Source organism: Pinus tabuliformis, chromosome 4_1, assembly GCF_031772625.1.
Source record: "Pinus tabuliformis cultivar Carrire ecotype Pingquan chromosome 4_1, CPIR1, whole genome shotgun sequence".
Lineage (NCBI taxonomy): Eukaryota > Viridiplantae > Streptophyta > Pinopsida > Pinales > Pinaceae > Pinus > Pinus tabuliformis.
This window is the reverse complement of record NC_142303.1, coordinates 790,580,454-790,606,089: the sequence shown is the minus strand read 5'-3', so window position 1 is coordinate 790,606,089 and position 25,636 is coordinate 790,580,454.

Below are 25,636 nucleotides of genomic sequence, written 5' to 3'. Positions count from 1 at the left end.
TCACCCCCCCAATTTAGTCAAGTTTTCATCAATTGGTATCAGAGCCAGTTCCTTTGATGTAAGCTTAACAAATTGAAGGTAGACCTGGTTCAGTCATGGACCATTGAAGTGTGTCTATGCTTAGTACATCAAACTTTCATGAATGGAAAGATAAGGTTAAAACCAAACTAATAGCTTATGGACTTGGTGTATGGAAGCTTGTATGCAAAGGTTAATTTAAAGACTCTCCCTCTGTGCAAGAAAAACAATGGAATTTTAAGGCAAAATGTGTTAAATATAACAATCTTCATAATAAGGATCTTGATACAATAATATACCTAAATTCTACAAAATAAATTTGGGAAAGATTGGACCTCATGCATGAAGGAGAGATTAATAGCACCAATGTAGAAAGTGAAAAGAGAAAGAGGAAGAAGAAAAGTCCCTGTCAATAGGAAAGTGTTCAGATAAATGAAACATCTACTTGTGTGAATATGCCTGACTCTCATTATGAAAAAAAATGAAAATCAAGCTAGGATTGACTTATCATTGGCTAGTATAGAAAGATTGAAGAATGAAAACAAAGATTTGAGGAAATTGGTACAAATATGTGATGAGAAAGAGCATGAGTAGAAGGAGAAAATTATCAGTCTGAAAACAAACCTTGAAGAATCAAGGAGACTATAAGGGGTGATAAGTAATAAATTCAGGGAGAGAGACCCACAGTGTAAAAGATTTGAAGCTGAGGTTGTGTAAGCAGCTATAAGAGGACCTTGCCTCCATGAAGAACTCAACAAAGGAAACCATTAAATATGATAATGAAGCAACTCTAAAGAACCTATAGGAAAAGAGTCTAACAACAACATGCTTTGTAAAGAAAACAAAAACAAGAAGCAATATCAAAATCCAATGAATGAGTTGAACAAGTTTGGAAGATATCAAAGGAGATTCTTTGCTCTTGGGAAAAACATCACATGTTTTTCTTGCCATGAACATGGACATGTGGCAGAAGATTGTAAGAACAAGAAGATCATGGTTATTCAGCAAAACACGCAACAAATAAGAAGGTACTATCCAACAAATAAACAAAGGAGAGCACCAACAATCAGGTACATAAAAATTTTCCATGGTTACTCTTATTTGTGAAATGAATTTGGACATAGAGCCATTGAGTGTGAACTATATGCAAAGAATAGCACAAGAGTGAACACACATTTTTCACCTTATCTTGGTCAAATAAGGTGCTATTTATGTAGAAATCATGGACACAAAGCCAAATACTGCAGACTTCCATATACCCTAAAGAGTTCTAGACAGAAAATAGAAGAAACTCCAAGCATACCAGACAATGAACCAAAAGGAAGTGCAGAAAACAACATAAGGAAACCAAGTAAGGTATGGAAGAGGGAGAAAAATGAGAATCTTGTGATTTGAATAGAAAAATGAAGTCATCATAGTTTCAGGGGGAGTTTCTCTAGGCAACAAGACAATCACCTAGTCAATGTTAAAACAGAAACAACATCTCAGGGGGAGAAAATAAATAGAAATGAGAAAACCACAAGGGGAGTGCAAATATCACAAGGATAGACTTGCTGCATTATGCATTTTATTACAGCCTTGGTTGGGAAGGTGGCATTAAAGATCCAAGTTTGGTTGCAGACTCTCTTGTAAATTCAAAGGCCATAAGAGAGTAGCACAAATAATTTCTTAGAAGAGATAACTAATATGATGAGAGAAAACTTGTACATGAGGTATGGTAGAGACATGATAATTTATTTGTTACTAGTGGAACAATGAAGAGAGTTTACCTCAACAAAAGAACTGAAGAAAAACACCACTGCCTACTCGAATTTTATGTCAAAAGTATAAAATTGGGGACCATCGTTGTGAGAACTACCAAGATAACAAGCTACATATGAAAAAAACTATCTCATGTCTCCATAAGTGTCTTCAAAGGAAACTTGGTAACTGATATCAAGGAATATAAAATTTAAGTAACATGGGAACAATCTTATCCCATCCCATAGTGCTTCAAATTCACAAATTCAACAAAGTGTGTATAAGCAATGGAGTCTCATATGTAAAAGAAACAATCACAAACATGAACCAATCGATAGAGCCAAGGCTCAAAATATCACCAGGGAGTTATCAATGAGACCAAGAATAGAATATGGAAAATATTACCTACACAGATCATCAGAAGCAAAAAAATATGTTCATTAGTCACACTAATTATATTTCGAGAGCATATTGAATATTGTGAGAGCGGTATTGCAGTTGGAAGTCAACCTCAAGGGCCTAGTTAGTGATACGAATGTTGTTGCAGTGAATATGAAATGTGCAGTCAATATGAAATGTTGCATTCATTATGAGTTTCGACAAGGAAGACAGAAGTGCAATCAACACTAGAGATGGAGGATAGATCGAGCGTAGATGAATGGGTAACATAAAGACAATGTATTGGCCCAAGAGGTTTGAACTTGAACCAAATTGTAAACCTAAAGATAACTATGGAGACTTTAGAGATAGGTAGTAAGGATATTTAAAATCCAGGTGAAATGAATCGGGTCATGAAGGAGAATCCAAAGTGTAACGATAACATGGCCAGATGGAAAATTCATACGAGGACGCAGAGGCGACAGTACCTGAAAAAACAACTTAATGGTATCATTATGTGATTACAATGATGGTGGAAAGGAAAAGTAGGGATGAAAGAATTGACATCAAGGATTATAGGTAACAATGAAAGGTAATGCATGGGTGTCAGTTATATTCCAACGGTCTTAAGTCTTCAACAACATTAGAAAGCTTAAACAACTATTGTCTAAATAGAATCGATAGAGGCAATATGACCAGAAGAAAAACATACAAAATGTGTTACACAACAATATTTATTACAATGCGCAACATTAATACAATGCGTGCATTATAATTGTTGTATTGGTTGTTGAGTTGTTGGCACACGAAAATAATATAATGCATTTAACATATCTCTTGTAACAACATTCATTACTTGGAGCAACATTTCACTTAAGCTTGGTTTCTCGCCTCTCTTTGTTTTCTTTGAACATTTAATAGGAGATAAGTGGTATTATTATTGCTATTGTCCATCCATTGGAATTTCTCCTTAGGAGTTGTTAAACAAAACCCTAAACCAAAAAATGGTGGAAACTTATGAAGGGAAAACTAAATTCCTGTTCTATGATGACCCTCCACACTTTTGGAACAATAAATAACTATAATAACCCACTGAAAAACTACAAGAGGACATTATGTGACGAGAAGTTTTGGATGGGATTTCCATGACTTACTTGTGTAGTTCGATATTGACACTAAAAAAGGCATTAAGAGAAGAGTCGATGTCCTAACAATAATAATTGACAAGTATAATGGCACTGGGATTATTAGGTAGTTTGAAAATAAGGAGGAATCACAAAAAACATAGTGGAGAGGACCCATAATGCACACACAGACTTCTAAGTAGTTCTAGTATAGCTAAAGTGAGGTAACGAGAAAGGAAACTAGCACATAAGATCTGGGGACTTGCAACCATAAGCCAATTTCAAAATTGGAAAAGTTTCTTTTAGCGCATGTAGTAATCCATAAAGCATATTTATCTCAAAATTGTTGATGTTGGACTTCACACTCACTTCCACTATTTTTTCTTTTTTACTTGATGTTTAACACCAAGAGATATGAACAAGGCACTAATCTAATATGTTAGGAGACAACCCAAGAGAATGATACAACTCTAGAGTTTCCTCATTCGTCGAAACAACAAATAGTAGCCTCACAATCTCATCCCTCTCATATCCTATCATGACCTTAAACGATGCCAAGAGCTTTAGAAAGCCCATAATATTCACCCTACTAGCATGAATACTATTCTCCATATTCATCTCCTTTTTCCAATCCTTGGCAATCTCCCCGGCCAAATATTTGACATCCGAGGGAAAAACACAACTGTCATCGTTACCAAAAAATCGAGGTAAAGGTACTCAAAGAGAAAAATGTTGGTCTTTTTATCTTGAAAAGGTGTAGCAAGGAATGAAAAAAAATAATATTTTATTACCGAAAGATCAATTTCAAATATGAGTATAAGATACTTGATCTACAATTCATGGAGAATGTTTGGTGGTTGTTCAGGAAACTCTGGAACAAGGATTTGGTATATTGTTGGCATGGTGGACTAATAAGGTTCCAAAATACATTTTATGCACCACACATATTACAGTGGAAATTGATAACCAATACAGTGTGACAATGATATTACAAGTGTGACAATATCATCATATGATAGTAAGACAATGTTACTGTAGCGAAAACATATTACAAGATGATCAATGTATAATGTTCTCATATGTGTGAATGATGGAGTGATTGCACCATACTCATGGCAGAGCCGGACATGACCACGATTGAGGAGCATAATGGAAGAGAGTTATGGCTAGTAGTGATATCTATTGGAGTTGCATTAATGATATGGCTTGGAATTAACTTCACTTGAATATTTACAATGTTTGATTATTGGGTGTTATCCTCCAATGGCTAATCATAGAAGACGGATGAATATGTTAGATATTAAGGTTTCACACCGTAATTACAAACCATATGATTGGTAGCTAAATGTGTATTTTCTAAAGGCACAGAGTGAAATCAAATCCTAAAGGTTCAGGTTTCAATAATGTTCCCACGTAAAAAACGCACCCAGTTAGGGTTCCAGTTGATCTGAAAAACACTATCAAATGGGGTGGAACCCACTCACTATTCATATGGTGAGGCACATTTTAATAATAAAAATTTGGTTTGAATAGGTTCATATACATAATCCTCTCCATTCAGGTCAATAAATAATTTCATTTTTATATATCAATGGTTTCATGCATCTTTGGTTTCACCTGCCTACGCATATCATGTTTGAGTGCTATTAACTAATATTATTAAATCAAGTGTGATTGAACACCACACTTGTGCAATGCTCTGATGAACACCGATCCAATTAGCTCTAGTTACCCTGGACATTAGTATTAGGTTGATGGTTTTGGTTCCCTTGATTCCCTATAATAGTGAATAGTGTCCAAAGAGGAGCAACACTCGAAACAACAGGAGCCCTCCATCTGGTATAAGTACTCTACACATCCCTTATTCAGGACTAAGGTATACCGAGCCTGTTCATTATGCATGAGCCTCCTAGATCATATTTCTCATCTGACCTACAAAAATACAAGCTTATTATATCAATCCCACTTCAGTCAATTGGCATAGCATTAATGATTGGAATTATTCAGAGGATGCCTTGGATGATTTGTAGAACCAAAGAAGGTATGGATTGGTACAAAGTTGCGCAACCCCCTAGTCAGTGTATGATGGCATCTTGAAAGTCAATGTTTTGATGAGCATGATGGAAGAAGTTGCAGAAGAGCAGAGGATTCCTGCTTTATTTGGATGTGGCTTTGTGTACTACTCCTACTAAATAGATAGTGGAAAATGCATAAGGATAATTTACATACCTTTGGTCAAGGTAGAAAATGCTATGCAACATCTATTTCTCTACCCACTTGAGTTTCAATGAAAAAAAGATCTCCCTATGGGGAAAGGGAACAAGATATTGAGTTGAAAACTCTATATCGGGGATACATATCTCCATTTATTTATCCATATTGAATTTTTTTTGAAACTTGGGAAGATGATAAGTTTCCAACTTAGTTTTGGGTGCATCAATTTGGTCCTATTTCGAAAGCCTGGAAAATGCATGAGAAAACTCAGAGAAAAAGCAAAAGTTGGAAGGTTTTGCATAGTTTTACAAAAAATTTGCATTTTTACGTAAGCCTTCTGAGGTAACCAAGGCCTTGGATCTTGTTAAGTCAATTCCCATTCTGTAGGATTGAGAGGGATAAAAAGTTTGTTGTTCGGGTGACCAGATAGGAGGATTCTATAGTTTGGGTGGAAAGCAATATGCTTGTAGTCTCGTTGTTACAGGCGAAATGGAGATCTGCAATGAGGATGTCAAGGGGTGTTCCAGCAATAAAGTCAAAACGAACAAGGTGAGGGTAAAATCTACAGAAGGATTGGTTGGCTTCAACGAAGTGTTTTGAAAATAAGCATATGTAGAATAGATAACAAATCTAGCTATATTGACTTGGTGCTTATATGAATGTCACGACTCCCACCAATTGGATGGGCATCAGAACCTTTGATGTGACAATTGGCATGAGGGACCCAAAAAATAAGTGCCATAGTAAATAAGTATTATATTGATTTATATGTGGATCATATGGTTGAGATTTCATTGGAATTTCTACTGCTATTATGCTTGTTATATATGTGTTTTATGAGAGTAGATATGTATGGCTCTCATCGTGTTTTTATTTGTGAATGAATGGACAATGTATCTATGACTTAATAGATGATAATGGAGGAAACAGTATGAGGGAACAATGGTTCTTATGGATCCTCAGATAAGTATGAGATCCCTATGATTAAATCTATTGTTTACACTTCTAGATTACATATTTGTGATATGTTTGACGAAATGTTTGTCATGGCTAGTACGGGTCTAGTTAAGCGCTTGTTCAACTATTTTATTTTACATCATTGTTTCCCTATTATTTTACTTTTCTTAGGATTTCATTCAATTTTGGGCAGTGACTTGGGCTCTGGGCCTGAGAAAGTCGCTTAAATCCCAAGGATGTTGGCACATAACTGGATAAAATAGTCCCTCAATGTTGGCATGCCTATATCATGAGAGCATCCAAAGCCTCCTGGATACTGGTAGGCCTATGTCATGAGAGCGTCCAGAGGTCAAGTGATCAAAAAATTTAGTGGGACCGAGGGGTAAGCTACCTAAAGTGTTGGGATGGTTCGCAGGGGTCCTGTAGCTGATGTGGAAGGTTTGTATGTTGTGTTTCTATCGATTCCATTTCCTTAAGGTCACATAGGAAGTTGAATCCAACCATAGTAGCCTCTTGTCGCATGTTTACCCTATTTGGTCAATTACTTGGGTAGCTATGGGAGGAGGGTGTTATAGTGCTTGTTTAGGTGAGGCTCCAAGGACTCCCACCCCCAATTGTGGACTAAAGAGGTATTTCGAGTGATTGAAAACAAGCTGGGGGAATTCTCAGAAACTGATACGACATTCAAAACCATACAAATGAGGAAAATTGCTAGGAAATTGATCTGAAAATGGGTACTTAGGCTTCTTGTCTTACTCACAAGAACCTCTCCCACTTCCAAAGCTTTAAATATTCCAAAGTGTTATTGATTAACCAATGCAGAATTGATAATATGCTTGACAATATAGTGTATGTTGGTGTTTATTTTAAAACTGTTTATGTGCTTTTAAAATCTGTTGGTTGTGCTGATATGTAAATACATATGACAATAGACAAATGTAGCAATAAGAAAACACATAAGACATCAATTTAATATGGAGTTCACCCAAAAATCTCGGGCTACATCTCCGTGAGCTCTAGTCAACTCTACTAGGCTCTCTGGGATTATGGCAAAGTCCTTTGTACAAGATTTGTGGCTCAACTCCATTGGTTTACACAGAACACAATGGGTTTAGACACCATCTTATCCCTGGCTCTGAAGCTCTTGGTTTTCTGGCTCTCGGCTCTACCTCTGGATCTCGAATCTGACTTTAGCTCTAGCTCTTGGCTCTAGTTTTGGCTCTTCAGCTCTGGCTCTCACTCTTCAGCTCTTCAGCTTCTTTGGCTTTACAACTCTCTACTCTCTGGCTTTTCACTTGACCTCCAAGTGACCCCAAAGACTCCCTCAGCTACTCTGCGCATTAGCTTTCATTCTCTCTACTCTCCTTCTACATTAGCTTCCTACTTTGGCTTTAGCTACCTCGTCAATTGGCTCTTTGGATTTCTTTGAGGCATTTTTTTGGCTTTTCGGCAACCTTAGTCATTCCTCTGTGATTCATTATCCCTTTGCGTCTCTACGGCTTCTCTGCTCCCTGTCAGTTAGACTGGCCATCTGGCTCTGTTGCTCTGTGGCTTAAAAATGCCTGTTGCAGCATGGCATGATGATTAGGAGTGGTTACAGAAGGAATCAGGGCTGTTTCATAGGAAACAACCCAAAAATTGATAGAATCCCATTACACAGAGAATGTTTGCAAAAACACTATCGGACGCGATCTTCAGACTTGAAATCCCATTCAACCGCCCCTAAATCCCTATCGGGTCTGCCATTAGGTGTTATATCGCATCACATTAGCGTTTTGGGAAAAATCCCAAATACACGGGAAAATGATGAAAACCCAACAAAATTCGTCCTATCGGACTTCAAAATATATCACGATCACCCCTAATATCATATTGCATCCACCTTTGGCTGCTACCGTAATCCCCACTATCGATCCACGGGATCTCCAATCAACGGTCGATATCCAATTTCGGGTGGCTTAGGAGTATGAGGGTTACCTACCCAAAAAGGCAGTCTTCCTCTCTCCTCCCCTAGCCACATGTCAACCAGTGTGTGGAAGTAGGTAGAGCCAGCCCAATACCGCTTTCTACCTAAGGTCCGCCCGAAATCCCACTTACGGAACTCAAATCATATGGCACCACATTTATAATTCCCTTTCAGGTCTGTTTTATTTCTTTCCTTTGTATTTCAGTTTTTACACCAAAAAGCATTAATACACAGAAAAGTCTCGTTTTCTAGAACTCAAATTTCATCAAACCGCGCCTAAAAAGTCCATCGGGTCCAGCATATGATCACCCCTTGTACATCACTATGATGTGATCAATCGCAATCGCAAGCCACATTGGCCTGGGGGTCTGTCTCTTGTCTCATGCCACCGCCGATGTTGATCCGCCGATATCGATGATCGCACATTACATCAGCCCAGGGTCACTGCCTTTGCCTTGTGGCATCGCCGACTACGATCTGCCGATATCGGCGATCGTAATCGCATTGCCCGGGGTCCCACCATCGAACATAGGCCTATCTCCAACCCGATATGTCGATGATTGGAGATTGGCGGTCTCTTCCCTTTCCGCTTAAGTCCACCTCTTATACCCTTCTCCGATGTGATTTCCCTTTATAAGGTTTTTTTGCCATTTTTAGGGGATTTTTCCTCTTTTTCCAAAGAACAAAGGGCAACTTCTTTTAGCGACAACTTTTGCATCCCAAGTCCATTTTTGCCCATTCAAGTTGCAGTAGATTCAGAATGAAAACATCTCTACCATGGGGCTATTTCCAGGAACTTCCTTGGACTTTCATTTTCCTCTGTGAGGAACACTTTGAATTAGGAGTCTATCCAAAATCCATTTTGGATCATGCCTTCCCACTAGAAGAACTTTTGTTCTTCAAAAGACTGATATACTGATATGAACAGTAAATGAGAGTAACAACACCCTCTTCTTTCAGCCTCAACACACTTGCCTTGCACAGTGCCTCTGAACCAAAGTCTCTGACTACTTCCCTTCCTAGATGGGCTAGTCCTCCTGGGAAGAATTGTCTTCCTCCTTGCCTTCCTGTAGAACTCTTGCTGAAATGGTCATAGAAGGTAGTTTGAACTTCTCTCCCTTGATCATTGACCCAAGGTGGATCAAACAAATGTGAAGTACATCTGTTCGACAAAACTTTCATTTGTACCTGTTTGAAAAGTTGTCAACAACAACTGTTAACAAAAACAGAAATATAGACAATAACTAGATGGCCTAAACTCCTGCTTCAACAAAAGAAACAAATTTAACATCTTGTGAAGACCTCCATGTCTTACATCTGCACACAAATGATGGACTAGACAATAAGCCCTTAAAACGTGCCTTTAAAAGAAATAAACCTTCAAGTCAAGCATGTAGAAAAAGACCATTAGGACTCTTTGTCAAAAGATGAAACACTTCATTATTATCTCCATCCTGGAGATCAAGCTAACTTCTCCCAAGTCAACATTACATCACATGCATGTCAAAGCAATCAACCCTACAAGGTAATTACACATACATGTTCAAATACAAGAAAATCATTAACATCCCTGTGTTCATGCATCTCATGCTCATGCATGCATTTTGTTCTTCAACTTCCACTTAAGCACATTGTACTTTCGAAGATGAAGTGAAATATAATGTTGCAACAATAAAGTGAGCCTCCTACTCAACTTCTCCCATTCACCTTCTTGGTAAAGTCTCGCAACTTGCATTCCATTAACAAAGAAATTCAAAGAGATGCATCAATAGATATGCAATCTTAATTGGATAAGAACTCTAACCATTTCTCACCAATCCCTTTCAAAGGTACTACCTTTGTCTACACATCAACATCAACATGTGAATCATCCTGAAACACATCAACCAAGGAAGCTTCCTTTCCATTTCTGCCACCTTCTCTTTCCACTTTCTTCAGCTTTGGTGGAAGCATTGTTGGATTCAGAGTCCAACACATTTAAGCTAGATGTCCTTGCTTATGGCAATAAGTGCAACACATGTGCATCCTCTTGACAGCATGATTTGCCTTGTTCGATGGACCTTTAGCTTCTTGCTTCTTTTCCTTCAAAAGTTTCCGGTATGTGGCCATTCTCTTCCAACGTCTAGAAACATGATGGTTATCCAAACAACAAAAGGAGCATGCAATTATTTTCCCATATATATGTGGAAATTTATCATGCTTTGCAAAATCAAAAGGAATATGTTTAGAACTAGATTTATACCTTTCGCTTTCACCTTTATTGCCTTCATCAGGAGGTGAAGCAAATGAATAAGTGGCTCCCTTTCGAACACCATCAATCTCTTCAAGGTTGTTAGAGTCTCCCCAACTCTCTGGTTCAAGTGTGTGCTTCTGAACACCTACATCCTACAAATGATGTTTCAAGCTATTTCATTCCTTCCAAATAGAATCTTCACACTCTGCAATGCAACCCCTTCTTGGAGCCATTTTAATGTTCTTCATGGTAGTTGGAACTTTCTCCATAAGATTGTCCATAGCCAAGACCCAAATATTTAGGCCTTTCCTCAACCATTATTGGCTTAACAATACCTTGTGCATGCTTTCCCAAGCCCTTTCCTTCATAGCCCATCTTGGACATTAGCTTGGAACCTATGCCTTTAGTATGTTTTTCAAAAGAACCAATATAAGAATTCTTAGAAGAATTTGAAGACAAACTGGAATGGTTTACCTCTTCTTCAAGTTGATACTTGACCAAGGCTTATTGGGCAACAAAGAGATGTGATTCCAACTCATGCATACTTTTCAAGTTCATATTTGCAATATCAAGTTGCCTCTCCATTTCCTTCAATTTGTCAGAAAGCAATTGCTTCTCTTCCTCCATAGAATTCAATTGCTCTCTAAGTATGCTGCTCTTCCTTTCATCCTCATACATTTCTCTCACCATATCCATCATGGTGGCCAGCTCTTGCATCATGTCTTCATCAAAGAGTCTTGTGATGCAAGAGGAGTTTGAGGACTCACTTGTAGAAGTTGTCATTATACCAATGAACAAAAGAACTTCAAACAAGATTACTAAAGAGCTTATTCAACAACCTTTTGCAACAAACCTCTTGTGCTTCAAAGATTGCCTTGAGGTCCTTTATGATAGAAGAATTCCTTCAGCCCTTATTCCTTCTTGTCCTTCCTGCACTAAGCTATCAATAGATTTCCCTTCACCTATGAAAACTCAAACAATAGTTAGTCTGTAAACAAGCATACAATCAACCTCTGATTGTTTAAACACCTTTCAGACAAGCAATCTTTTCTCTGTCAATAAAGCATTCTGTTATAACCTTCTTTGAAGGTGGGGTTAATCAATCTCAAGCTCTAATACCACCTGATCTGAAAATGGGTACTTAGGCTTCTTGTCTTACTTACAAGAACCTCTCCCAATTCCAAAGCTTTAAATATTCCCAAGTCTTCTTGATTAACTAATGCGGAATTTATAATATGCTTGACAATAGAGTGTATGTTTCTGTTTATTTTAAACTATTTATGTGCTTTTAAAATATGTTGGTTGTGCTGATATGTAAATACATATGACAATAGACAAATTTAGCAATAAGCAAACACATAAGACAACAATTTAATATAGGGTTCACCCAAAACTCTCAGGCTATGTCTCTGTGAGCTCTAGTCAACTCTACTAGGCTCTATAGGATTATTCCAAAGTCCTTTTTACAAGATTTGCGGCTCAACTCCATTGGTTTACACAAAACACAATGGGTTTAGACACCATCTTATCCCTGGCTCTAAAGCTCTTGACTTTCTGGCTCTCGGCTCTCGCTCTGGATCTCGGCTCTAACTCTGGCTCTGGCTTTGGCTCTTGGTTCTAGTTCTAGATCTTCAGCTTTGGCTCTGGCTCTTTGGCTCTTCAACTTCTTTGGCTCTGCAACTTTCAACTCTCTGGCTTTTCACTTGACCACCAAGTGACCCCAAAGACTCCATCAGCTACTCTGCACATTAGCTTTTGCTCTCTCTGCTCTCCTTCTACATTAGCTTCCTGCTTTGGCTTTAGCTACCCTGTCAATTGACTCTCTGGCTTTCTTTGAGGCATTTCTTTTTGGCTTTTCAGCTACCTCAGCTATTCCTATGCAATTCATTATCCCTCTGCAGCTCTGTGGCTTCTCTGCTCCTTGTCAGTTAGACTGCTCAACTGGGTCTCTGGATCCGAGGCTTCAAAATGCATCATTTCCTATAAAAATGCTTGCTACAGTGTGGCATGATGATCAGGAGCAGTTATAGAAGGAATCAGGGTCGTTTCATAGGCAACAACTTGAAAATTGAGAGAATCCCATTACATAGAGAATGTCTACAAAAACACTATCGGGCACGATCTTCGGACTTGAAATCCCATTCAATCGCCCCTAAATCCCTATTGGGTCCGCCATTAGGTGTTATATCACATCGTATTAGCATTTTGGGAAAAATCCCAAACACATGGGAAAATGATGAAAACCCGATAAAATTTGTCCTATCGGACTTCAAAACATATTTTGATTGCCCCTAATATCATATCGTGTCCGCCTTTGGCCGCTATTGCAATCCCCACCGTCGATCCATGGGATCTGCAATCAACGGTCGATATCCAATTTTGGGCGGCTTAGGAGTACGTGGGTTACCTGCCCGAAAAGGAGGTTTTCCTCTCTCCTCTACCAGCCACGTGTCGACCAGTGTGTGGAAGCGGGCGGAGCCAACCCAATACTACTTTCTACACGAGATCCGCCCGAAATCCTGCTTACCGAACTCAAATCATATGGCCTCACGTTTATAATTCCCTTTCGGGTCCGTTTTATTACTTTCCTTTCTATTTTAGGTTTTTACACCGAAAATCATTAATACATAGAAAAGTCCCTTTTTCTAGAACTCAAATTTCATCAAACCACACCTATAAAGTCCATCGGGTTCAGCATGTGATCACCCCTTATGCATCACTGTGATGCAGCGTTGCGATGCAATAAATTGAAATTGCAAGTCACATTGGGTCGGGGGTCCGTCCCTTGTCTCATGCCACCACCGAAGCCAATCACTGACATCGACGATCGCACATCGCATCAGCTCGGGGTCCTTGCCTTTGCCTCGTGGCATTGCCAACTGTGATCCACCGATATTGGCAATCGCAATCGCATTGCCCGGGGCCCCACCATCGAACACAAGCCTATCTCTGACTCAATATGTTGGATATCGGAGATCGAGGGTCTCTTCCCTTTCTGCTTAAGTCCACCTCTTAGACCCTTCTCCGATGTGATTTCCCTTTATAAGGGTTTTTTGCCATTTTTAGGGGATTTTGCCTCTTTTTCCAAAAAACAAAGGGGAACTTCTTTCAGCAATAACTTCTGCATCCCAAGTCCATTTTTGCCCATTCAAGTTGCAGTAGATTCAGAATGAAAAGATCTCTGCCATGGGACTATTTCCAAGAACTTTCTTGGAGTTTCATTTTCCTCTGTGAGGAACACTTAGACTTAGGAGTCTATCCAAAATCCATTTTGGATCAGATACTGTCAAGTTGAAGCATCAAGAGGGTTTGTTTAAAGATATAAATATCACTTATGGAGGATTCAATCATGTCTACTAGATTGATTATGAGGAATTTCCTTTTTGATGTCACTGATGCAATCACTAGGGTCATTTGGTGTGGGATTTCCCATTGGGTTACAGGGGATAAAGGCGGTTGGGTCCCTTTCCAAAGGTTAAATATGAAAGAGCTCAGTCAAAGGAAGGGAAACAAGCTTCTAGTGGAAATATCAGGCAAGAATTGTCGGAGATGGAACCTTTTGGGCCAGACAATGATAATGGAAAATAGGCAGAGGTGATTGTGAAGATGGAATATAAGAAGGATGACAAGTGGGATGAGAAATAGAAAAGACTCAAGGATGACCAGTCCTCTCCCCCTATGGGTACTTTTGCTTCTCCCTCTCCCTACTTTGTATCTCAATTGAATGTCATATTTTCTTCAGACATTAGGCCTCGTCCATTCAAGTTCTATTTTTCTCCTTGTATATCTCCTACTTTGGGCTTGCGTTATGAGCCTCTCACCATCATAATAACATCTTTCTCCCTTATGAACTCCATACCTCTTCCTTCATTTATGCCTGATTCTATTTTTTCCGTGGATTCCCAGGACAACCTTTGGCCCAAACCTCCCAAAGGAGAATACTTTGATGGAGTGGGGGGGTTATGTAGCCTCTTGCTTAAGCCTGGTCCTAGTAAATCCAGAGTCAGAAAATCCAACTCTCAAAGTCACAACTGAAGGTTTCATTAAACATTATTTAGGGAAACAAAATCTCTTGAAGGGGCACTTCGAGTGGACCAGGCCCCTGAGTTAGTTCTCCCATGATTTCCATATCTTTTAATTGTATGGGATTAGCTAGTCCCAAGAAAAAACTAGCTCTATAAAGACTAAAACTTTCTTCAAATCTGTTAGAGTTAGTATTTACATACTTCCATCACTGATCAATGATCAAAACACCTCTTTTATATCATGTTAGGGTCCCATTCTGAAATTTATGTCATTCCACCTAGGTCCTCAATCAAAAATTTATTCACTGATGGTAGCCCTAGTCAAAAACCTCACTCTCCCTCAAAAATGTATACTTTTTGGTCCACCTTCATGCCTTACTAAGCATACATCAATTATGAAAGTTTATTTCATCATGTCTCTATGTCACTTAAGCCACCATGAAGTCTGTGAACTCAAGGTTTTCATTAGGTCTCTAGGTTTCATTTTTGCAAGGTCCAATAAAACACCATTTCACTACATAAGGCCAACAAAAGTATGAGAGTGAACACCAATAATATCCCTTTTTCATTTAAATAGGATTTGCAAACATGTGAAGATGCTTGCTAAAGTTCTAATTTTGATTTCAAGTATGAGCTTCATCCCAAATTGTAATTTTATTCCAAAAACATACATGTATTTCTATTTTTTTATATTTATGTAATTTTATGTCATTATATGTAATAAGTAACTTTTCCCAAAACTACCAACTTAGTTCCACATGCCAACTGCACATTAAATGTCAAAACAAAAAGTGTGTACCCTGTAATTGATCAATCTTTAAGCAAAAGCACAAGGTAAATGGGTATTGGTGCAATGTTTCAAAAGAACTTTCAAAACATTAGAAAATGGGTTCTAAATCAACAAATTCAAATGCTATCAAGTATTTAAAGCCTTCAAGACATCCGATAGCCATTTCCCCCTCATTTTCTCTTGTCATGGTCGCTCAAAAAAGGAGAAATTTCTGAGTTCGATAGGTAAAACCAGAAAAACTTTTTTTTTGCTATGTATTTGTGCATTACGTTGCGTGTTTCAATGTCACGCTGCATGTTTGACTAGGAGGGCGTGTTTCTGTTATGCGTTGCATGTTTGACCAGTGAAAGGGCAAGTTTTAGTTGAGCATTGCGCATTTGACTAGGATTGCTCTCCAACATCTAAAACAATGTCCCATTGCCTATGAAGCTTCAGTTGGGTTGTTCTCTTCCTCCAACAAGTAAGTAGCCCTGAAGTATACCCTCATTTTATTTCACATCTCACAACTTCGCGGTTAAGTCTCTTGAATGAAATTTTGAGTCTTCAAACCTATCAACCCTAGTTGCATTCCCACACCTCTAATTTCACACCCTAATACTTCTATCCCTTTCCCATACCCCTATTAAACCCTTTCCCAACCCTCGTATCATTTCACTATCTCCCAAATCCTTCTATTCCCAAAACTATAAAACCTAGGTGTTCTATTTGCCTAGGCACCCAAAACCCCTAACTTGTAATAAAATTCCCTATCCCAAATCCCTTTACATTCCCACTCCCTGCTACTTCTCTTAAACTAGAAACCCCTTCCCTCATCTCCCTGAATTTCCTCAAACCATTCCTAACTCCCTACACCTACATTCCACTATCATTTCATCTCCTTAGGGTTTTAAAATCAAGACAACATGTCAAAAGAAGAAAACAGAAGTTCTAGTGAAGAGGAAAGAAAGGGGAGGAAGTCAAATAAAGGAGGGAGAATCCTTATATTTGAGCCAAGAAATACTAATGAACTCATGGGATCTCACATGACTATGACATCTTTCAAATATCTAGGATGTTTTGAATTCTGTGAGGAAATACAAAAGGTCCAATATCATCCTATGTTAAGTAGACTGTTCATCTCCAATCTCCATGACAACCAGGTAACCCTTGCTAGTGTCACTTTAACTATATCCACTACCATCATATGAGCTTCCACTGGAATCCCAATTTTTAGAGAGAAATGGTTTAAAAAAGGTGATTTGGAGGAGCATTACTATGATCCCTATACTAAAACTAGATATAGAAATGATAGAAAGAGGCTATTTCCTTTCTCTTAGCTCCTGGATAGATATGTTCCCATGATGAAAATCATCTTGAGATACTTTACTTGTGAAGGAAGGATTTCCAGATTGTATACCTATCATATTCGGCTACTCATGCATTTCACAAGGGTTAAGATAGTCAACATACCTTATTATCTCTTCTGAAACATTGATAATATGGCCCACATTGCCCATAAAAGAGAGTATAAAGATAAAATGAATAGTCTCTTTCATCATTCCCTCATTAAAATAATAGTCCTTCATCATCTCAAAGATGCTCAACATTGCATGTAGTAACTTCATAGCCAATCCCATATTTACTGATTCATCTACTCAAAAAGTTCAAAAGTATCCCTTCATTATCTCACCTTTCCACCTCCATTCCTCCATCTCAGCCCATAGATCATTCATCCTCATCTGATCAGTAACCCTCATCATCAACTCCATAAACACCATTTCATGAGCACATCCATTCACCTAACAGAGATGAAATTAGAGAGCTGGAATAGATTGGATAGGTGGAGGTCATCAAGCCCAAAGAGGCTGATTTGGCCAGTTTTTGATCCAAGATGTTTTCACTTATAGATGTATAGAAAAGAATCGCATGTAAAATTGCAGCTTAACACATAAATGTGCACATATGAAAAGAAGAAGAAAACACATAAAAGGCACAAAAGAAGACACCAAGACTTGATAATGGAGTTCGTCCAATTCACAGTACGTCTCTAGGCCTAGCTCAACAATGGGGAGGCCTTTCTTATTAAATGGCATGAAAGGAAAGAGAATTACAATCATCAATTGTCCACAAAGAGGCGTAGACCTCCAATCTGCAAGATGGCTATGAAATGAATGCTTGGGGTGGAGAGGTATGCAGCACCAATGCATCCCACAACAATGAAAGGGGCTGGAGTTGTGCAAATTGTCTAAAACAGATCCATATGTGCTCTCAGCCTCCTGCAAAATAGCGTGCTGCAACCATAAAATGCCTCCCCCCATGCTCTTTCCATCGACTGTGTTTTATAATGGGTTCTTTGGACAAAATCCCATGTACATCGGGGCTTGCCTGGTTCATAACAGAGGTCGGTAGAGTGGAAGGATCAGCCGGCGCAACCACTCTCAAAATGGCCCTTTTATCGTTGCATTGATAAGGCTTCAAAATCCTAAAAAACACTAAGAAATCTGCCCAAAACCAATCACCTGGATTTCAAAAATCATTAAATCGGGTGCATTTTATTCATCGGGTTTGGCCTGTTATCACAATCGGTGTATCGTTGTTGCCAAGGGCCTATTCACAGGGAAATGCCCACCGCAATCGCCGATATCAGCATCGGCCGATCGGATCAGTGTCCCGCATATGTATTGCTCTAATCCCATTGATTTGTTTGATCACTGATCGCACTGCTCGCTCACTGATATACACTTCTATATCTATATATATATATATCTATATATATATATATATATATATATATATATATATATATATATATATATATATATATATATATATATATATATATATATATGACCACCGATCTGATTGCCTCTGATTCGTTGATCTGATCTGATCAGAGATCGGCGATTGGGGGTTCGATGGCCCAAATCTTAAATCTATCCATATGCAACCTCCAACTGCGATTTGGACTCAAAGGCTTAAGACTCGTTTTCAAAGGAAATTCCTCATTTTCTTAAGGACTAAAGAATCCTTCTTCAGTCGGAAACTTCATCATCTAGACTCAGATTGAAGTACCGTTTGTGCCGTTGGAATCAGGAAGATAGATATCTGCTCTGGTCCTATGTTGACTTAATTCTGCCCACTTGGATTTTTTAGTTTTTCCATGCCATTATATCTGAAGATCCACCTAGATAAATCCTCCCCGTTGAGGAGATTTTGAATCGCCAAAAGCTTTTCATTAGTCAATTGGAAAGTGAGGGAATTGTTCCCTCACTTTCTCTTTCTCCAGCCATCTGGCCTTGCTAGGATGCATTCCCTTGAATCCAACTCGAAGGTATGCTACATCAACTCACCATGAAGTACTGATTCTTCTGTTGAGGATGATGTATTCAAGCAACTCATCGAGATATTCTGGTGCAAAATCATCGATGGTAGGAACTGTGCCCACCTCATCAGTGTCCATGATCAAAGGTGGTTCATACAGCTTTAGGTTCTCTGAATTCACTGCTGAGTACATATGCATATATACCAACAAGTCAGGACGAAAGGCATTGTTCAAAATATTCTCCAATATGGTGAATGGTCCATATCGGATTGGCTGCAACTTCTTTCCTTCTCCCTTCATCTTGTTTTTGCTAATGTGGAACCACACCTTGTCTCCCACTTGGAATTGATGGTCAACTCGGTGTTTATCATGTCGAGCCTTATAACGGGCTTGACTCTTTTCCAACTACTCTTGCACTACTTGGTGAATCATTTGGATTCGCTGAATGAACCGCTGAGCTTTTCCTTAATCATTACATCCACTGGAGCCATCCTCCCTTCCAAAGACCATGTCTCAAATGGTGAACGATGTGTTGATGAATGCACTGCTTGGTTGTAGGACTGTTGTATATATGGGAGATGTTCATCCCATAGCTTGGTATGTTTCCCACAATAGCCTTGTAATATCTGTACCACAGTATGGTTAACAACCTCTTTCTGTCCATCAGTTTGCAGGTGAAATTCTGTGCTTCTTTTCAACTTGGTGTCCATCATCCTCCACAAGCTGGTCCAAACTCCCTAGGGAAGTGAGAGTCTCTATCCAAAACAATTGATGTGGGTAAATCCAAAGTGGACCCAAACATTATATAGGGGAGATGTTCATCCCACAGCTTGGGATGTTTCCCACAATAGCCTTGTAATATCTGTACCACAGTATGGTTAACAACCGCTGCATGTCCATCGGTTTGTAGGTGAAATTCCATGCTTCTTTTCAGTTTTGTGTCCATCATCCTCCACAAGCTGGTCCAGAGCTCCCCAGGGAAGTGAGAGTCTTGATCCGAAACAATTGATGTGGGTAATCTTAAGTGGACCCAAACATACTAAAAGAAAAGAGAAGCAGCCTGCTCTACAGTAATATGCTTTTTACAAGGCATAAGAATACACATTTTTCTAAATTGGTCAAAGACGGCATACACATAGTCATTACCCTTCGTAGACAAAGGTAAGCCTCCTACAAAGTCCATTGACACACTTTCCCATGGACGACTCAGAATAGGGAGTGTTGTGTAGAACCCAAGTTTTCTATTAGAGGGCTTGGAAACAAAACACATCACACAACCCTTTACATAGTTAGTCACAGTGTTTTTCATATGAGGCCAAAAACAAAAACTTTGTACATGACATAAAATATTTTTGACACCAAACTGTCCAAACACAAGAGAGGTGTGTGCCCCTCAAATTACATGCACTCTTTCTCCTCTAGGAATACACAATTTACCAAGGTGATACAACAATTTCCCCTGCAAGTGATAGTTGTCCACCTGTGAACCATGGGTTAGTTTTGCATAAACCTCCTTAAAGTCATCATCGTTAGCATATTGTTCAGCATAAATTTCAAAAGAAAACGAAGCATTATGCAAAATATCAGAAGCAGAAATAGGACGGCGAGATAGCATATCGAACACTTTATTGCAAGTTCCCTTCTTATACTTTATTACCAGATGAAATTGTTGAAGAAAGCCCATCCACTTGAAATGGTGAGTTTGTTGCAACTTGGTTTGTGACTGAAGGTACTACAATGACTGATGATGTGTATGGATGACGGTCTCCTTGCTGATCAGGTAGTGTTTCCAATTTTTCACGCTCTCCACCAAGGCATAAAGCTCCTTGTCATAGGTGGGATAGTTTATCACAACTGGAGAAAACTTCTTAGAATGGTAACAGATTGGCTTCTTTTTCTACATTAGTATAGCTCCCATGGCATAATGCTAGCATCATTTTAATCTCAAATGGATGTTGGAGATCGGGTAAGGCTAAGACTGGTGCGGTGCTAATTTTTTCCTTCAATGTTTCGAAGGACTTCTACTATCTTCCTCCCCATTGGAAGACTTGTTTCACACTTTTCAATGTGTGCAAAGTGTTGCAATAATAGAGAAATTAACAATAAATCTCCTCCAATACTAGACTGCACCTAGAAAGCTACAGAACTCAATTACATTAGTAGGCTTAGGCCAAGTTACAATTACTTCAAATTTAGCGGGATCAATTTTTAACTGACCATGACCAACAATATGACCTAGGCAACTCAAAGAGGTTTTCCCGAACTCACACTTTGACAATTTTACAGAGAGTTTTTCTTTTTCCAGCACATCAAGCACTTTCTTTACATGACTCACATTTTCAAATCAACTCTTGCTAAAAGCTAGTATATCATATAAATATACGAGAACAAACTCATCAATGAAAGGTTGAAATATATTATTCATAACCCGCATACAAGTGTTTTGAGCATTGCAAAGCCAAAATGGCATCACCATCCATTTGAATAGCCCCTGCTTAGTTTTGAAAGCAGTTTTCCACACATCTTGCTCCGCAATTCAGACCCGGTGATAGCCACTACGCAAATATAACTTCATGAAATATACAATTTTTTTTAATTGATCTAATAAATCATCTATGCGTGGGAGGGGATAGAGATTTTTCACTGATATTTTGTCAAGCGCACGGTAGTCCACGTACATCCTCCAACTGTTGTCTTTCTTTGGCACTAGAACAATCGACGACCCACATGGGGAGGATCTCGACCTGATTACGCATTGGTCCAGCAGTTCCTACACTTGCCACTTGATCTCCTCAATTTCAACGGCCAACATCCTGTACATGTCGATATTTGGCAGCGGGGCATCATGTAACAGTTGGATTTCCCTCTTTGGAGGTAGTCCTCGCAGCTCCTGAAACAATTCAGGATAATTAGAAATTAATTGCATTAATTCATATTTAAGCTCCCCATCGTAGCCCTAGAACACGTCTGCAAATTCATCTTCCTTGTCCCTTACAACCATAAGCATGCATTCCTTGCTGGAATTCACCAGCCGTTTCATCTGCCTAGCACTTACGAGGCTAGCATTAATCTTGTTTTGATGAGACCGCACTATGTATTCTACCCCATCCTTTGTGATGTGATATTTATTCTCATGGTGGAAAAAGATAGCTTTTCTGTCATACAGGTAGGGACTCCCCAATACCATGCCATAGATGTATAACATCCATCTCTAATTCATCTACCAGCTTAGACGCAATCATAAATTTTACCTTGCACTACTAGGTTACATTCAATTTAGCTTTATCATGTATCCATCCCAGTGGGTAATGCTTTGGGTGCGGTTTGTTTTTAAGCCAAGCTTCTTTACCAAGGATTCTGCAGTTAAATTTGCTTGGGACCCCGTATCAAACAGAGTTTCTACTTTGGTATGATTTACTACAACTCTGATATGAAATAATTCAATTCTTTTTCTATCATTTGAAAGGGACTCATCTACAGAACTGGTGCTTCCGTGTGATTTAGAATCAATAGGAGGTGTAAGGGTACCTTCTGTTCCCATTGCTATGACCAGTGCTTCATCTCTCGAATCTGATCCAAGGTCTTGCTATGGTACTGCCACTTTTTTCTACTTCCCTTTTCCTCCATACTTCTTTGGGTGTTTTTTTGGGTGTTGCTTCCAACAGTGATCATCATCGTGGCCTTCTTTCTTGCAATGATTTCAATAAGGTCGCTCTCCTTCTTTGGCTGCTGCTATTTTTCTCTCCTTCCCTTTCCATTTCGCTTTGGATTTTCCATTGGGAGGTTTGAACGATGGCTTTCTGGATTGGTCCTCTCTTTCATTATTTCCCCTATTCTCAATATGAATTGCTTTCACACTAGCTACATCAATAGTGGTTGGTTCAAACAACAATAATGAATGCCGAATATAACTATGTAGTGAGCCAATATACTTAGTTATAAATTTAGGTGTATCTAGTGTAATACCCAAATTCAGTGCTTGCTTCATAAATTCTTCTGTAAAAATTTAAACATCCTGCCCTTTGCCTTGCATTAAATATTTCCAATTCATCAAAGATTTCTATTTGTATCCGAAGGGATAAAACTATTCCTTTAACGCAAAAGTAAAATCAGACCATGAGGAAAAGAGCTTACCCACATTTTTGTTGCTTTGCAATTTACTCTCCCACCAAAGGAGAGCTGTGCTGCCCAACCATAGAGAGGCCCATTGGATTTTCACCTCATCCTCTATGATTTGCTTAATCCTGCAATAAACCTCAATCTGTTTGATCCAATTGTTAAGCTTTTCAGTCTTACTTTCACCATTAAACACAGGAAGAAAAAATTTAACATCTAATTTAAAAAAAGGTTTCTTAGATGCATCCTTAGGATTTCTCTGATTATGGTGGTGTGGGGAAGAAGAAGCTTCAGCACCAGAAGGAGAAGGAGGGGGTTCTTCTCCATCATTCCCATGTGCTAAACCTTGTCCTTCTAGATTCCTCTCTTTAGCTTTTTCTAGTCTTATAATCAACTACTGATATTCTCTGCCATTGAATATAAAGTCTTTCTGAAATTGCACTCCTCTTCATTACGAGCTTCCTCTTCAGCCATGTTTCTTCTTCGAGGTGCACACCCTTCCTCTGGATCAAAAGGTTCTAGATTCCCTTCGCCTCTTTGAAGCCTGCCTCTTGTTAGCATACAAACATACAATTCACATCTAAAAGTCCCTGCTCTGATACCTCTTGATCCAGGATGTTTTCACTTATAGATGTATAGAAAAGAATCACATGTAAAATTGCAGCTTAACACATAAATGTGCACATATGAAAAGAAGAAGAAACACATAAAAGGCACAAAAGAAGACACCAAGGCTTGATAACGAAGTTCATCCAATTTGGACTATGTCTCCAGGCCCAAATCAACAATGGGGAGGCCTTTCTTATTAAATGGCATGAAAGAAAAGAGAATTACAATCATCAACTGTCCATAAAGAGGTTTATACCTCCAATTTGCAAGATGGCTATGAAATGAATGCCTAGGGTGGAGAGGTATGCAGCACCAAAGCGTCCCGTAGCAACAAAAGGGGCTGGAGTTGTGCAAACTATCTAAAACAGATCCATATGTGCTCTCGGCCTCCTGCAAAAGAACGTGTTGCAACCATAAAATGCCTCCCCCCGTGCTCTTTCTATCGACTGTTTTTTATAATGGGTTCTTTGGAAAGAATCCCATGTATAACGGGGCTTGCCTAGTTCATAAAAGAGGTCAGTAGAGTGGAAGGATCGGTGGGCACAACCTCCTCTCAAAATGGCCCTTTTATCGTTGCATTGATAAGGCTTCAAAATACCAAAAAACACTAAGATATCTGCCCAAAACCATTCACTCGGATTTCAAAAATCATTAAATCGAGCACATTTTATTCATCGAGTCCAACCTGTTATCACAATCGGCATATAGTTGTTGCCAAGGGCTTGTTCAAAGGGAAATGCTGACTGCCGATCACCGATATCAGTGTCGGCCGATCGCATCAGTGTCCCGCATATGTATTGCTCTGATCTTGCCATTGATCGTTGATCGCACTGCACGCTTGCCGATATACACTTCTATATATATATATATATATATATATATATATATATATATATATGACTATCGATCTGGCTGCCTCCGTCGATCCGATCTGATCGGAGATCGAGAATCGGGGGTTCCATGGCCCAAAGCTTAAATCTGCCCATATGCAACCTCCAACTACGATTTGGCCTTAAAGGCTTAAGAATCCTTTTCAAAGGAAATTCCTGATTTTCTTAAGGACTAAAGCATCCTTCTTCGAGCAATAAGTTCATCATTCAGATTCAGATTGAAGTACCATTTGCGCCGTTGGAATTAGGAAGACGAGATCTGTGCTCTGATCCTGGGTTGACTTCATTCTGCCCACTTGGATTTCTGATTTTTTCCATGCCATTGTATCTGAAGATCCTCCTAGATCAGTTTTACAGACAATTATAAGAGAGGCCATAGGAAGGTGTTTGCCCCACAAATTGTGGGAGGGGCCTTTCCTTCTTCATCAGCAAAGCAAGTACAGAAGGGAAAGAAAAATATGATAGAGACATATATTCAGCATGAGGAGAAAGACCTCCATAAGATAGAGCAGGAGTTTGACTTGGTAGACCTAGGTGAGCATGATGACAGAGAGTACAAGCATTGTCATCAAAGAAAAGGATGCACTCAAGGCAAAGAAAGAAGCAATGAAATCCAAGGCATTTCTTGATGAGGCCTATGATAGTATAGTGAAACTGAAGAAGAGAAAGAACCTAGAAGAAGACCTGGAACTAGAGGGCTGAAAAAGCTCTAGAACTAGAGAAATAAAGCCAGAGACTGAGCTTGCTAATAAGCTAACATGGAATGAGAAATTTTCCATCTTGATTGATGAGAACCGGGAGAATTGGATTGATAAGGTTAATCAACTTAGAGAAGCTCCTAGATAAAGCCAATCAACAAAATGAAATTTAGAGGAAGATGGCAAAACATTTTGCCAACAGAGAAAGGAATGCAAGGGAAAAGTTCAAGGTTGCAAAGGAAAAAATTGAATCCCAACTCAACAAAAAGAGAAGGAGAAGCTAGACATCCTTGATGAAGCCTCACTCCATGCACAAAACATATGATCAACAATCATTTCACAAATTTTGAGAAGTTATAAGGTAATTTTGATTTTTTTGTTATTTTCAAGTAATTATAGATAGTTTTTGATAGCTAGAAGGGTGTTGCGCTTTTGTTTCAGTCACTTTTTGGACAAAAGAAGACCACCATTGGATTTAGAGTAGGGAAGACATGCAAGAAAACAACTTTACAAGCCTTGTTTTGCACAAATGGCAGGTGAAAAGGTGAAAAAACACCTAAAACATTAATGTTCTGCC